Source organism: Fukomys damarensis, unplaced genomic scaffold (assembly GCF_012274545.1).
Source record: "Fukomys damarensis isolate Sample0158 unplaced genomic scaffold, DMR_v1.0_HiC HiC_scaffold_32, whole genome shotgun sequence".
Lineage (NCBI taxonomy): Eukaryota > Metazoa > Chordata > Mammalia > Rodentia > Bathyergidae > Fukomys > Fukomys damarensis.
Window position 1 is genome coordinate 31,656,331 of NW_022900944.1, and position 15,591 is coordinate 31,671,921.

General features: G+C 45.4%; 1 protein-coding gene and 1 pseudogene across 2 annotated transcripts in view; one reads left to right on the plus strand and one right to left on the minus strand.

Annotated features, from left to right (window-relative positions):
• Window positions 1-15,591, minus strand: part of Atp6v0d1 (ATPase H+ transporting V0 subunit d1) — a 58,128-nt gene that overhangs the window by 31,531 nt on the left and 11,006 nt on the right. The window lies entirely within an intron of this gene.
• LOC104854060 lies at window positions 12,812-14,052 on the plus strand (annotated as a pseudogene).

Genomic DNA, 15,591 nt, shown 5'->3' on the forward strand with positions numbered 1-15,591 from the left:
GTGTGTGTGTGTGTGTGTGTGTGTGTGTGTGTGTGTTTTCTCGCAGGAGTATATGGGGTGGGGTATCATCTCTGCAGACTGGAATAAAACAGACAAACTTTTATATACCACACTCAGCTACTCCTGATCCAAGATGCTTATCCCCAAGCCAACATCACCTACCAGCAAGATCATACAGAGCTCCGGGTGGCCCATGGACTTGGACAGTCATGGGCTAAGACCAACTCTGTCCCATCCACCAAACCCTATGCTGCCCCAAGTTATAGCCCTAAGGTCCCAGCAGCAGGCAAGAGGCAGCATAGCCAGCAGGAAGCCCCTGCCAGCAGTCTTAGGAAGAACCTGGAATCTACTGCTGGCATTGCTGCATCCAAGTTACTAGGTTTCAGTTGGCATAAGGCAGGGTTCCTGCAAGGAAAGGACAGTAAGTTCCCCTTCCTTGGTCTCAAGACCCACATTTTTTTCATATTGGAGGTTTTTAAGTGAAGAAAAGGATTGGCATCAGGAAAGATAGGGCTGAGCCAGAGGTGACCAAGCTGACACCACTGGTACCACCCCCAACAATAGGTTCAGGGATCCAGATCCAGTGGGAGGGTCACACTCCATGTCCCAGAGACAGCAGGATGTCTGCTTTGGGTTTACCACCCCATTCCCTGCTCCAGGACAGATGGCAGGTGGCAATATAGCCACACATAATTACCTGAATGCTCTCAGGAACACCTTGTACCTGCTGCCAGGACAATGAAAGTATCTCTCACATCCCATGAGGAAGTCAACTCATCTGACACAAGGGTGCCATGCAGGCAATGGTCTCGTGTGCCAAAGGGAGGGGCAGAACTGGTTATTGCTGCACCCAGGGCAAGTTCCAAGAAGGTCTCCTTTGACAGAATGGGAGATCCAATACTGGAGAACCCTCACCAGGTCATTTCTACCCAGGCCCTAAGGCTCCTCAGCAATGGCAGGTCCCAAAAGATATGGGGCTTACAAGGTACCTTTCCTTCATTCCCCAGCCAGAGTCTAGCCTAAGAATCCAGAGACCAGACTCACCCTGGGAAAGGGCCATACCTCCTCTGCCGCTGCCCTGCACTTTGACCTTGAGCAAGTTCTTTCCTTCCAACTTGCCACTGAAGTTATAGAATTTGCAGGCTGTCAGACCTGGTGGCACACACCTGTAATCCCAGCACTCAGGAAGCTGAGGCAGTGGATCACCCGAAGTTCGAAGCCATCCTGGGCTACATAGTGAGTTTCACGCCAGCCTGAACTACACAGCAAGACCCTGTGTCCAAAACAAAAACAAAAACAAAAAAATAGAAATAGAAAAGAAATCTGCAGGTTAAAATGAAGAGCTGCTCTGCATTTCCCAAAGACATGGGTATAACAGAGTAAAGTGGCCTGGCCTGGTGAAGTATCAGCCCGCACAGAGAAGATGTGGTAGTGAACTGTGCTCAAAAACTGACCTTAACAAAAAAAAAAAAAAATTCAATGTTGGGCATAGTGGCGCACACCTGTAATCCCAGCACTAGGTAGGCTGAGGCAGGAGGATCACTGCAAGTTCAAGACCAGCCTGTGCTACACAGTGAGTTTCAGGGCAGTCTGAACTATACTGTGAGACCCTGTCTCAAAAAAAAAAAAAAAAGCTGACCTTTGTCCATATCTATCTCCTAGGTCTGCTGGCCCATACAATCGGAACAATCCTGCCAGTCCTTAATGCTGGGCTCTTGTTCTATATGCACATATCTCTACAGGAAGAACATGAAGGAAAGCTAAACTTACTCAGACTGGAGTGAAGGGCAGTCCCAGAGCTCCCCAGAGGCTGTTCTCAGTGAGACTAAGCCAGATCAGGCTGGATTCTAGCTGAAGTATCCAGCCAATTTCTACTGTGCATAGAGCCAACCCAAAAAAGGATAGTAAGAAATACTCATTTTGCTTTAACCAAGGACCCGAAGATGGGCTCATGGAATCAAGCCTCATTCATGGCTGAGAGACTATGCTGCTCTGAGTATGTAGCATTATTCCCTGCAGCTCATGGAAAATCCACAGAGCAACCCAATCCAGGTACAGAGTTGATTCATTCCATAATTGGACCAGGAGGTCTGGACCAGGCAGGATGGTGGTAAAAGCAATAACCATCCAGTCTAGTCCTGTGCAACATCCTCATGACCTCTTACCCACTCTGCCTTTCAGCTATCCCCAGCCACCCCAGATCAAGGACATAGTGGGACATATGCAGGGCAGCAGTTACATGCCAGACTGCGCCTGATCAGCTCTGTGGACCTGGGCTGGCCCCTGGGAGGGAGATGGTTATCTACTTGAGGAGCCTCATAGCAGAAACTAGGTCCAAACGATCAAGGCTCCTAAGAGAGGTAGAAGGCATGAAGCCTGGGCCAGGCTTGAAGGAGAACACTCCAGAACCCACTATCCTCCTAGGCCTGCACATATGCAATCTAATTTGAAGGGGTAGGGGTGGGGAAAGCAAGTGGGCTCTCATATGTGACCTGACGGCTTCAGGGTCCTGTGTGGTAGGTCTCCTGTATGAGACTTCCTAAATTCCCAACCCATTAAGCTCCCAACCTATTCAATTTCCTGCAGCAAGGCCTGAAGAAATGGCAATGGCCCCAGGAACAAGGTTTCTTCCGCCTGACCGCTGCTTACTAAGTCAGTGGCCAGGTATACACAGGCATACCTTAGGAACCCTTAAATGGATAAATGAAAAAACACAGAAAAGAAAATTAAAAAACATAGAATTCTTAGATCTGAAGAGCCAAGACTGGTGTCAGGGGACCATATGCAATCCCCTGGGCCTTATCTGGGACCTAATTTTCCAGATAAATAAGATGTCTGAATAAGGTTATCCTCAAGGCCTGCTCTCACTTGGTTAGGCCCAGTCATCCTTACTCCCTGAGGGCAATTTGGGGAGTCAGATGAGATTGATGGCTGGGCAAAATGGAGCATCCTTGACAGTTCCAATGGCTGGTACAGAACTGAGGCTGTGGCGCCATCCAAGTAGGGGCAGGGTGAGCAGCAAAGGCTAAGTTGCAGTAGCAAGGACACCACAGATGACTCCTCAGAGGGGAAGCCCCATCTGCCAGCCAAATATGAAGCCGCAGCTGAGGTCAAGACCTGAAACCATTGCCTGAGTGTCTAAAGAAGATGAGGTCTAGGCAAGCACCCAGGGCCAAGCCAGAACTGGTCAGGAAAGCAGTGTCTGGCACTCAGTCAGAGCTGCTCCTCCCACACCCTTTCCTGTACCAGTCTACCTGGCCATTCTCAGGACAACCCATATTCACACGGGGCCAGCTCTGCCCCTTGAGCTCTCCTCCACAATCCTTTGGAGGAGCTGCAGGGTGCTGGGTGTGGATAGGCAGAGCAGGTCTCCAGGCTGTGCAGTAGCAGTCTGGCCTAAAGTGCCCCTTTAAAGGCCTTGACTTTCCTGTCCCTGAAAGAGGAAGATGACCAACAGTTTATTACTGAATAGATTTTTTAAAAATCACCCAGAGAGTAGGTATTGGCTAAAGCAGAGGTCCAGGAGGCCAAGGGAAAGGCCCCCAAATTGGGGCACGGGTGGAAGAGGGCAGATGTCAATCATCTGATAACAACCCCATTACCCAGCATGACTGGAGGATCAACCATGCTTACTTCGAGTTTGGGTGCCAGATTTGGGCCCTGTTCACCTACACATATGTACCTGTGTGTGCCACACACATACTATGAGTCCCTCACAGTACCACAGGAGGTTGAGAAGTCTGTCCTAAGGATGAACTGTGCCTCTTCTAACAGACTAGGGTGGTAAGACAGGGTGGGGACTACCTGAGGAAGGGAATACTTCTAGAAGCCTGAAAAGTGCTGCCCTAACCTCTGGGAAGCCTCAAGCTCCTACCTGGAGCCCAAGATCCCTGTATTTATAACTAGCACACTTAACTGTGCTACTACTCCAGGTAGGAGCTGTCAGCACAACCCAGGTGGGAGTAAACAAGGATAGTGTGGTGGTCAAGGCAACAGGACCAAGAGTACCAGGCAATGTACCCTGATCTTCCCCTTCCTATTTCTGGAAGGGAAGCACAGGGAGGTGAGCGCAGAAAAAGATGGACAGATAGGAGACACTGAGCCATAAATTCTACCTAATCTGAGAGGCTAACTGGGACTTAAGTGAAGAAATTACAGTCTAGAGCAGAGTCCTAAGAGAGGGCAGCCATGTGCTGGTGCTGTGCAGGGGAGCAGAAGAGGCAGCTGGGCCAAATCACAAGTCCAGTCACACCTCCTATCCCCAGTTTCTGCAACAGCCGAGTGGGCCTGGTGCACCCTCTTGTGGCCAAAAGGAGGATGTCATGGTAAGGGGCAGCTCCTTCTCAACACATCCCTACAATTTAATCATGCCTCATGGGACTGCAAGCACCTACAGAGCCACACAGGAATGGCTCATAAAATATAAGTATGTGAGCCTGAAGGAGACATGGTCCTGAAAAAGTCAAAACAAAGACTAAGTGATCCTAAGTCTGGCATAAGGACTGGTTTGTCCTAAGCTGGCAGAGACAGCGCCTTCTAAGGAATAAGATTATGTGAAGGGTTTGGCATGGTGATGAACACCTGTAATCCCATCTACTTAGGAGACTGAGGCAGGAGGATTCCAAGCTATACGCCAGCCTTCCCAACTTAGTAAGATCGCATCTCAAAATAAAAAGGACTGCTGGAGTTTAGCTCAGAGGTTTTCCTAGCAAGCATGAGGCCCTGGGTTTGTTCCCCAGAATTGCAGAAACTAATAAAAAAAAATAAAGATAAAAAGGGCTATGGGCGCAGTTCAGTGGTAGAGCACTTGTCCAGTATGCACAAGGCCCTGGCTTCAATCTCCAGCACCACACACACAAGAAGACATAGGGGGAACCTTAGGCATCTTCAACATGCTACATTCTTATTCCCCAGTTCAGCCAGGCCCCCTCAAGTTTCCAATTCTTTTTATCCAATTCTCAATTACTTTGTTTCTACTGCCTAGTCTGTGTCTAACAAAACCAAGTGTTTAATAAGTCAGAAACAGGACAATCTGTAACACAGTGACACCTCAAGCACAAGGCCTCAGCTTCTCCTCCCAAAAATCTAAATCCTAGTATCCTGACAGTACCAATACAGTGCCAATCTGATCACATAAATATTACTGGGCATCTACTCTAGCTAGGACTGTGCTGTTGAATCTTAACAACCAGCAATCTGCAAGTCAGTGGTTTCTATTTCATTTTACAGGTAGGCAAATGTATGCTCAACATAGCACAGTTGACCAGTCAGGAAGTCACAGTCAGCCCCCACCAAAACTCAAGAAGAGTTCTGGCAACCTGGAGAGGCCTAGGCCTCTGACCCAGAGCAGCACACAGGTCTTACCAGGCCACCTATCACATCATGTCCTCACACATGGCCCGTGATATACCTGCGTCTGCACCTTGAAGCAGGCCCTCCTACAAGCAGGGCTGTGTCTGGGTGCTGAGTCCAAAGCACAAGTCAGAAAAGAGGCTGGAATACTACAACTACCACTCTGACCACAGCAGGGAAAAAGTGAGTGGGTGGCCTGATAGGGAGCCAGAGGCAAAAACATTAGAGGCAGATCTGCACCTTCAGGGAAATGATTCTGTTCATCTCACATCAAGGCTAACAGTCTTTATGCAGAAGAGATTCTATTATGTTCAGAGCGTACCACTTAAGAAAATAGTAAAGTGAAACTAACATATCAGAAAGCTTTTATGCAAAAAATAAGGATCTACGAGTTTCCCTCTCTGCTATCCAGAAAGCCTAATTTTTGAAGGATCTTGAACTGATATTTGCCTGTTTTTGGTTTTTGTTTTTGCCTGTTTTCTGAAGCAATCTAAAAAGGCACCAGATGTGAGTTCAGTTTCTAGTTCTACTAGACACTAGGCCCAAGAAACTGCTGAGCAAATCCAAGAAAAAGTGCAATGTTATCAATCACTGGAGCAAGTTCTCACATGATCTCCTGGGGCAGAGCTTGTGAAGCAGGGGTTACCTGTTCTGTGTAAACTGTTACTGACTTGACTCTACTGTAAATAGCTTCCCAGATAAAATCAGGTGAAAGTATATACCAGTGCAAAATGTAATCAGCGAAGGAAAGAAGGAGGAGGGTAGTGAAGGAAAGAAAGAACAATGGCCAGGCAAGAGAGAACTTGCCCAGGATGGCTGTATCCACTCAGAGGCCCTGGGGCTTGCCTAAAACACACACGAAGAGCACGTCTCTAGCCTTAGTCCTCAAATACCACTGGACTCTGAGTCTTTAGATGTAAAGAGGTTTGATGGAAGCTCCCTAAATTCATACCAGCTCTATAATGCTGTGAACCAAAATCTGGAAGGTACAAATCTTGGTTTGGATAGCTGCTGGATAGGAGCACCTCTTCCTTGCTTGCCTATATGTTCTAATTTTTTCATTTTAAATGCCTTTATTGGATGTTTTAAATTTTTAAAATAATATTAATTGGACCAGGGATTTAGTTCAGTGGTGCTGCCACCTGCCTTACAAGTGCAAGGTCCTGAGTTAGATTCCCCAGTACCAATAAATAAATAAATAAATAAATAAAATAATAATAGTTCACTTCAATACATTCAAATGATGGAAGAATATATAAATTAAACATAACTTTTCATCTAACCATATATTTCTAAATCATAAAGAAAGCCCTTGTGGAACTTCATGTTTTTGAGCACTTGCTAGTATTCTCCTGGAGGATACACTATGGCTTATTTAACCATACCATAACCATATCAGCAGATATGTCAGTGGTTCTAACAGTTTGCTGTTGCCCATAAGGCTGGAGAGGACACCTCTGTACATGCTATCCTATAGGATACAATCCTAAAAGTACCATTGTAGGGTCACACAGTATATATATAATTTTGATAAGGAGGTAAAAAAAAAAAAACTTGTTCCCTAAAGGGTCTACAATAAGACCCCTCTACCAATTTTATTTTTGGCATTAAAAATTATACTCAGTTAAAAAGAAAGTAAGAAAAAAAACACATCCTACAATCACACAAAAGAGACACAGCAGGAATCCAGAGGGAAATCCCTGGCTGCTGTTGTCCTTGCTCTGTTTGCCAAATTAGGCCCCATGCCAGGTGTTGTTGTTAGGCCACACTCATGTCCACTTGGCCCACAGTTAAGGCTGCTCTCTGGCTGCCTGGAAGGACTTGTGGGCAGGACTGGGCTCCAAAGGAAAGCTTTCTCTGGCTGCAGACCAACAGACGGCCAGGTGTAGGCCTAAATGCTGCCAGCCAGCATAGTGATGACTTCCAGATTGGTATCTTTAGAGCTACTTCCCCACATGGCCACTTGCCTCCTGGACTCCTCCTTCACACATCTGAGGCAGAACACTATCCTTTTACCATCCCATCCATGCCCCACGCCTTCTCTAAAGTCCTTTGAAGTCCCCACCTCAGAAACAGCTCAGCAGCCCCCTAGTCTTTCGTGCTCAGAAGCCTGACTTCCAATAACTCTTACTCCCACATCTCATAAAAACTGGCTCCATTTCATCCCTAAACTCTCTGACTCAGTCCTTCATCCCCCAACTCAGGTCTCTCAAACTCTGGTTCAGCCCATATTCTGTCACCTGGAGAGCTATAAGAGCTGGTAGAGTATCCTGCCTCCAGCTGGGCTCCTCCTCAACCAATCTTCCAGAGCCTCAGAGCAGATTTCTAACCACATCACACCTCCAACCCCTCACAATTCCCACTGAGGGATCACATCCGAGCTGTCTCAAAGCAGCACAATGCCAAACTTCGCTCCAGCCTTTATCTACCCTCTATGCTTACTTTGGGGACCTCACTCTCTTGGGCAGCAACAACAAGTTAGAGGAGAGCAACTAAGACAGCAGGGCCACAGTTACTGCCAATGATCTATGCCAGCTTCTTGGTCCTTGAGCACTAGGGTCTCTTCATGCAGTTGATGTTACGACCCAGGGAAGTTGGGACAAGAGGGGTCCTCAAACACCGAGGGGAAAAACACATGTGGGGACCTACTGTCACAGTTCAGAGGCTCATTTCCTTCCTCCCACAGTACAAACTCTCATTGGGTTACTGCCTACTGTGCATACTTCTCTCAATGCCCCAAGAACCTATCTCTTGCTTGTGGTTACTGGACTGCGAGGACTGTAACATCTCTGTGTTCACGTCACATGAAACTCTGAGAAGATTTAGGATTGAGATAAGCTCATCTTTCTGTCTAAACCATGATAATCTAATTTCACCAATAATAAATCAGCAGTCTCTTTTGATGAACAAAATGGAACACACAAAATATTTTCATACAGATTTTTTTTTTTTTTTTTTTTTTTTTTTTTTTTTTTTGTACCTGGGATCAAACTTGGGACCTTTTGCTTGTGAGGCAGGTGGCGGTACCATGAGCTACATACATCCCTAGCTAGAAATTCTTCAATAAGACAATTTCCACATATTGACCTTGACCTAACCTAAGGATCTCTCTTTTCTTTTTTCTTTTTTTTTTTTTTCATAACCTCATTCTTCCTGATCTACATGTCCTTCTCAGGCACTCATGGCCTCCCATGGACCAGCCCAATGTATCTTTCCAGACTTAGTTCCTGTACATCCTTGACATGGTCTTCTTCCAGCTGCCAAAGTTCCTCTGATGCTCTGCAGTTTTGTCCTGAGACTGTCAATGCCATTCCCTCTTCCTAGGGTACTCTTCCCACCTGATTGCCTTGGCTAACTTCTTTGTAATAGCATTATTAAAATATAATTAATTTACTACATGATCTGTCTGTCTAGAGTGCATAATTCACCAGCCACAGTGGTACACACCTATAATCTCAGCTACTCAGAAAACTGACACAAGAGCACTACAAGTTCAAGGCCAACCCAGGCATCTTCGCCAAAACCCTGTCACCAAATAAATGAAAAGAAGGGGCTGGGGATTTAGCTCAGTGGCACCAGGCACCTGCCTCACAGACTCATGGTCCTGAGTTTGATTCCTGGTACCAGAAAAAAAAAAAAAAATGAAAAGGACTGGGGATGTAGCTCAGTAGTAGAGTGCCCTTGGGGTTCCAATCCCCAGTCTTCTCCCCCAAAAGTATATAATTCAGTTTTTTGTTTTGTTTTTTCTTTTTTGGTACCGGGGACTGAACTCAGGTCCTTGTGCTTGCAAGGCAGGCCACTGAACCACTGAGCTTATAATTCAGTTTTCAGTATTCAGTATTCAGTATTCACAGAGCTGTGCAAACATCATCACAAACAACTTTATAACTTTTTTTTTGTTTTGTTTTTTGAGACAGGGTCTCACCATGTAGTTCAGACTGCCATGGAACTCACTGTGTAGCCCAGGCTGGTCTTGAACTCACAGTGATCCTCCTGCCTCAGCCTCCCAAGTGCTGGGATTACAGGCATGTGCCACCATGCCCAGCAACTTTATAACATTTTTATAGCCCCCAAAAGAAACCTCATATTCTGTCATCCACATTATGTTCCTATCACCCTGGGACACTGAGGTGGGAGGATTCCTTGAGTCCAGGACTTAAAGAGATCAGCCTGGGCAACATGGAAAAACCTCACTTTGAAAAGAGAAGCGGAGAAGAGAGGGGAGGGGGCGAAAGGGGAGGGTAGGAGAAGGGAAGAGAGGGGAGGGGAGGAAAGGAAGCAAGACACCCATGATCTCTGAATGGCAAAATCAAATGGAAGGCTGTCTTTCTTCCAATCTCTTGGCCACATTTGAGATCACTGTCCATCTGTCAGTCCATCTGTCTGTCTACACTGGGGTTTAAACTCAGGGCCTTCCAACTGAGCTATATCCCAAGCGTTTTTTTATGTGGTTGTTGTTTCTAATTTTGAGACTAGGTCTCCCTAAGGCATTAAGTTGCCCAGGCTGGTCTTTAACTTGTGATCCATCTGCCTCAGCTTCCCAGAATGCTGGGATTACAGGTGTGCACCTCTCCTGAGAGACTTCCCACATCTTCTCAGAAGATGCCTTCTGCCTTTTTGACAGAACTGTTTTCTTCCTCCCTCTGCAATGCTTCTCCTAATGCTCTTTACTTATCTCAAGCATTTACTGGAGGAAGGTCCAATCTATGACTTCTATTCTGATTCTATGCCCTCTTTGGCGTTGGGGGGGTGGTTTGACTACATCTTTACCTCAATTTCCCAAGCTGTCCTCTAAACTCAGACTCACCCATGAGCCTCTACATTTCCACTCTGGTGGCTCACAGACCTTCAACTTCATTCTCATTCCTTCTCCAGTCTGCTCCTTCTACATGCCATCATTTCATTCTGTCATGTACACAGTTGCCTAAGCCAGATATGAGGACATCAGCCTTAATTCCTTATTCTTTCCTGCTCAGCCTCCTTATCCAAACTTCTTTGTAAAATCCTCCTATAGACTTCCCACATAGGCTGCCATCATCTCTGGCCTAGATTCCTGTTAAAACCTGAAAATTGGGCTGGGTGTGTAGCTCAGTGGTATACAGCTTGCATAGCATGTACAAGGCTCTGAGTTTGATCCACAGTGTTAAAAAAAAGAACAAAAGAAAAAAAAAAAAAAAAAAAGTTCTTTCACCTCCAGTGTAGCTTCCACCAGCAAACCACTTTCCAATTGCAGGTACAATCACAACAGTTTCTTTGATTTTTGCTTTCTGTTTTTGAGATAGGGTCTTGCAATATAGTTCAGGCTGACATTGAACTATGTAGTCCACCAGGCTGGCCTCAAACTTGCAGCACTCCCCTGCCTCAGCCTCCCAAGTGTTAGGATTACCAGTGTGTGCCACTACACTTAGCAAGTCCAACAGTTTTACCCTCATGTCCCCCAAACTCAGGATAGAGTTCATCATCTGGCTTTTGCAATCTTTCAAGAACTGATCTCTGTCTAACTTTCCAGCCATATTCCTAGCCACATAATCAATTAGTGCTGAATGACTTGCCACTCCTGGAAGACACCAGACACATTTGCAACTTGAAGTTTCATACAATTGGTGATTAGTCAAGCCCAGCCTGAAGTCTCTTTGCTTCTTCCCACATGAGAGTATCTCTCGTGAAATAATGTTGAAATGTAGCAGGAAATTGTGATGAGTAGAAGGCAAATGAATCAGGGAAGAGAGGGATAAATGTATTCTTGAACATGGTTAGCATATCACACATGTGAGTGCTTCAAACATGGTCCCCAAATGTCTAACTTACTGGCTGTAAGAGATAATTCTCAGGGAGCCAGGTAAGGCGGCTCAAGGCCATATAATTCCAGCTATTCAGGAGAATCACAAGTTCAAGGTCAACCTGGGCATCTCAGCAAAAACCTGTCTCTAATAAAAATGAAAATAAAGAGATGGTGAAGTGGTGAACAGCAAGAGAAACAGCATCGAGATTTGGTGTCCAGACACTGGAACATACCAACAAGAGGAAGAGGAGGGAAGTGGGTCCTTGAGACCCAGTAAAGATCTGAAGCAAAAATTGAAGCCCACAAGGAGAGCAAAGATTTTAACACAGAAGACAAAAAGGAGGTGGCAAGCAGCACTTTCTCCCTAATTCCTGACTCACTGTGTGGGAGGGGCGGCTTGAACATGAATACCCACAGTAACTACTGGTGACCTCCAAAGCCTCCTTGGAGAAATGCACCAGTGGAACAGAGCAGTGGATGTAGCAGACTGCAGTGGGTGGTGAGTTATTACGGATTAGTTGTCCTCCAGGAGAGGGCAATTGGCTGGTAGCCATCTTGAAGAGACACCAATTGAGTTTAGAGCTCAGAGCAGCTGAGGGCTGGCTCCACCTAGCAGCTCCCAGTGTCAGGGTGAGGTAGAACCAAATTCAAATTGTTAGGAGGCAGAAGGCACACAGAGCGTTACAAGCTAAACATATCAGTTCCAGCTTCACAGACAGAAAACAGCCTGAATTTCAGTGGAACTAAATGTGCAGGCTTGCTGGGCTTGTCCACTACCCCACTGTAAATCTATGGCTGGCTTGCTAGGATTAATCAACATGGATCTGGGCTCTGTCTGCCTAATGTGTCTACCATTACAACAGAGACACACCCTAAAATGAACATATTTTTCTTCTCTTATTTTATGTTGTTGTTTGGTTTTGCTTTTGTTTTGTTTTCTGTTTTTCTTGATTGTCTGGTCTTGTTTTTGTTTTTTGTTTTGAGGCAGGGTCTCAATATGTAGTTCAGGTTGGCCCTGAATTCACTGTAGCCCAGGCAGGCCTTGAACTCACAGTGATCCTCCTGCTTCAGACTTTGTTTTCATTTTATCTGAGTGTGAACACTACTTCCAGTTTTCTTGTTGTTGTTCTGTTCTATTTTGTTTGTTTGGTTTTGGTTTTTTACCTCACTACATAGTTGAGACTGATCTGGAATTCACTATGTAGCCCAAGCTGGTCTTGAACTCACAGAGATCCTCCTGCCTCAGCCTCCCAAGTGCTAGGATTACAGGTGTGTGCCACCATGCCCGGATGTTCTGTTCTGTTTTTGTTTTTATTTATTCCTTCTCTATTTCCCTCCTGTAATCTTCACCAATTTCCCAAAGTTCACACAATTTTCCTTTGTTTTCAGCCTTTTTTCTAATCTCTTCCTCCTCTTCTATTTCTCTATTTTTCCCCAATTCCTTTTAACATTTCTCCTGAGAGTAAAAATCACCATATTGAGGAACATATTTACTGTAGATAATTTTCTGGTTTGTTTCAGATTTTGTTATATAACCACGCATACAGTACATATGGCTAAAGGTGGCAAATTAATAATTACCACAGTTTGTCATTTTCTAGGCTGTGTTTGATGCTATTGTTATTGCTGATGCACTACTTTAGCCAAGAATTGTCCTAATCAGTTGTTCTTTCTGGCAGGCCAAGACTGAGATTGCCTAAGGGTCATAAATAATACTATCAGCCAGGTTTACACAGGCGGCTCTGTGGCTGGCTTCCTTCTACGAGATGGGGAGAAAGTGCACTAAAGAGAGAGGATGCCTCTCTCAGACTGGCATCTGGCAGTGAAGCTGGCTGCTCAGCCACTTGCCCATAAATCTATTCTTCAGTTGCCAGAGACAGAACTGGGAGAGTACTCACTAGGAGCCTATAGCATTTCATTTCTGAAGCAACTTATTGCTGGCAAACTCCAGGACTCTGTTCCCGATCCAGAGCTGATTTAGCTGATCTACTATGGCCAGAAGCTAAAAGATGACCAGACACTTGACTTCTATGGCATTCAGCCTGGGTCCACAGTCCATGTTCTGCGCAAGTCCTGAACTGAACCTGATCAGAAAACAGAACCTGTGGACAAAGTGGCCACCCAGAGGGAGTTCTGGGTGCTGCACACTGCCCTGCACGGCAGCTCCTCCTACAGGGAAGCAGTCTTTAAAATGCTCAGCAACAAGGAGTCTCTGGAGCAGATCACTGTGGCCACCCCAGGCCTCAGCAGCAACCCCATTGTTTTAGGGGTTCTTCTGAACAAGGATCTCTTCTCCATCTTTGCTGATCCCAGCATGCTGGACACATTGGTGCCTGCTTACCTGACCCTAGTTAATGCCATCATCCTGGTTTTGCACTCAGTAGCAGGCAGCACCCCAACACTTGGTGCTGATGCCTCTTCATGGAGTACGCCTTCCAGCTCTTACCAGGATATGCCAGGTGGCTTCCTGTGTGAAGGGCTCTCAGATGATGAGGAAGACTTTCACCCAAGTACCTGGTCTACAACCTCTAGCAGCACCTCCAGCTGCCACCTGGCATCCATAGGGTACAGCAGACCCAAATCCATCACCCAGAGTGAGCTGGAACTGGCTAGCACCCCGAGGAGCAGCTCTCACACTGAGACTCCTGGCACCCAGGGCCATTCCTCAGGTACATTGCCAATGTCCTCCAGAGTCCAGTCAGGGACATCTATCACCAATGATCTCTTTTAGCCAAGCCCTCCAGAATGCCCTGCCAGCCTCTGGGCAGCCCAGCCTCCAGAGCCAATGGCAGCCCCAGCTGCAGCAGTTGTGCAACATGGGCATCTAGGACAACAAACTGAGCCTGCAGGCCCTGTAGGCCACTGGAGGGGACATCCAAGCTGCCCTGGAGCTTATCTTTGCTGGAAGCACCCCATGAACTCCCCATTCCTCCTGTTTTACTGGTGGGGAGCCCTCATGAAGGTGCCTCCACCTTCCTTTCCCCAATACACTTCGTGGTAAAAAACAAAAATAAAAAACTATCATCCAGTGACAAAGAACCAGATGCAATGCAAACAGGCAACAATGTCTCATCCCCAATAAATTGAAGAGGTAAGATATTTCAACAGACTCAAAACCCAAAAGCCAGGTACACTTGGAAGACATGTCTCAGAAGTAGTCATTTCCTAAGGGTTTTAAATACTAGCAATAAAGTTAGGTGCCATAAGCAATTTACAAGCATCAACCCAAGAATTAAACTAAAATAAAATAGAAAATGAGAAGAGTTAAGCAAGAGGCAACCCCAGACTTTCAGATCACCAAAAGCAAACTTAGGAGGCAATGAAATGGAACACTTTGAAAGCCATCCACCTGGACTCTCTGAAATAACAGCAGAAGTAACAAAGCAGATGAATGAGGCTCTCGAAAAAAAAATCAAATCAGAAATAACCTCTCAGGGCCAGGGATTTAGCTCTGTGGTTCTGCTGCCTGCCTCGCAAGCGCAAGGACCTGAGTTCGATACCCACTAAAAAAAAAAAAAAAGAAAGAAAGAAAGAAAAGAAAGAATCTCTCAGATAACTACAGAGATGGTGACCATAATGAAAGATATGGTTAGTGACTCAAGCAGATACAGATTAAAAAAATAAAGGGCCTTAGGAAAATGATGTAAATCATGAACACCCAATATAGCAAAAAATGGAACCCATGAAACAGATTCAAACAGATATCCAAGAGATTAAAAATTCCACTGAAGGTATAATCAGAAGAACAATCCAATTTGAGGACAAAATATCAGATACAGAAGACAGAATCACAGTGAGTGATCATGAAAAGTAAGATTTTTTTAACAAAGGCAAGGGACCACAAAAAATCAATCCAACAGTTGCTAGATGATGCAAAGAATAAGACCGATCATGGGCCAGGTATTTAGCTCAGTGGCACTGTGCCTGCCTTGCAAGTACAAGGTCCTGAGTTGGATCCCTGGTACCAAAAAAAAAAAAATTAAGATTGATCAGGGCCAGGGATTTAGTTCAGTGGTTCTGCCACCTGTCTTGCAAACACAAAGACCCAAGTTTGATCCCCGGTACAAAAAAAAAAAAAGACTGATCAGTCAATGAAAAAACAGGAGACAGTGCAAAAAACATTTTTAAAAAACTTCAAAGTAGTAATGGCAAAAAATTTACAAAGTGTGGAAAAAAGAACTTGACATACAGGTAAGTGACACATATAGAACTTCAATTAGCCAGAATTTTTTTTAAAAAAACTACACCAAGGCATATAATATAATAGACAAGATTCCAGAAATTCAACACAAGAACAGAGTATTAAAAGCTATTAGAGGCCCGGTGTGGTGGCACACACCTGTAATCCCAGCACTCGGGAGGCTGAGGCAGGAGGATCACTGTGAGTTCGAGACCAGCCTGGGCTACATAGTGAGTTCCAGATCAGTCTCAACTACATAGTGAGACCCTGTCTCAAA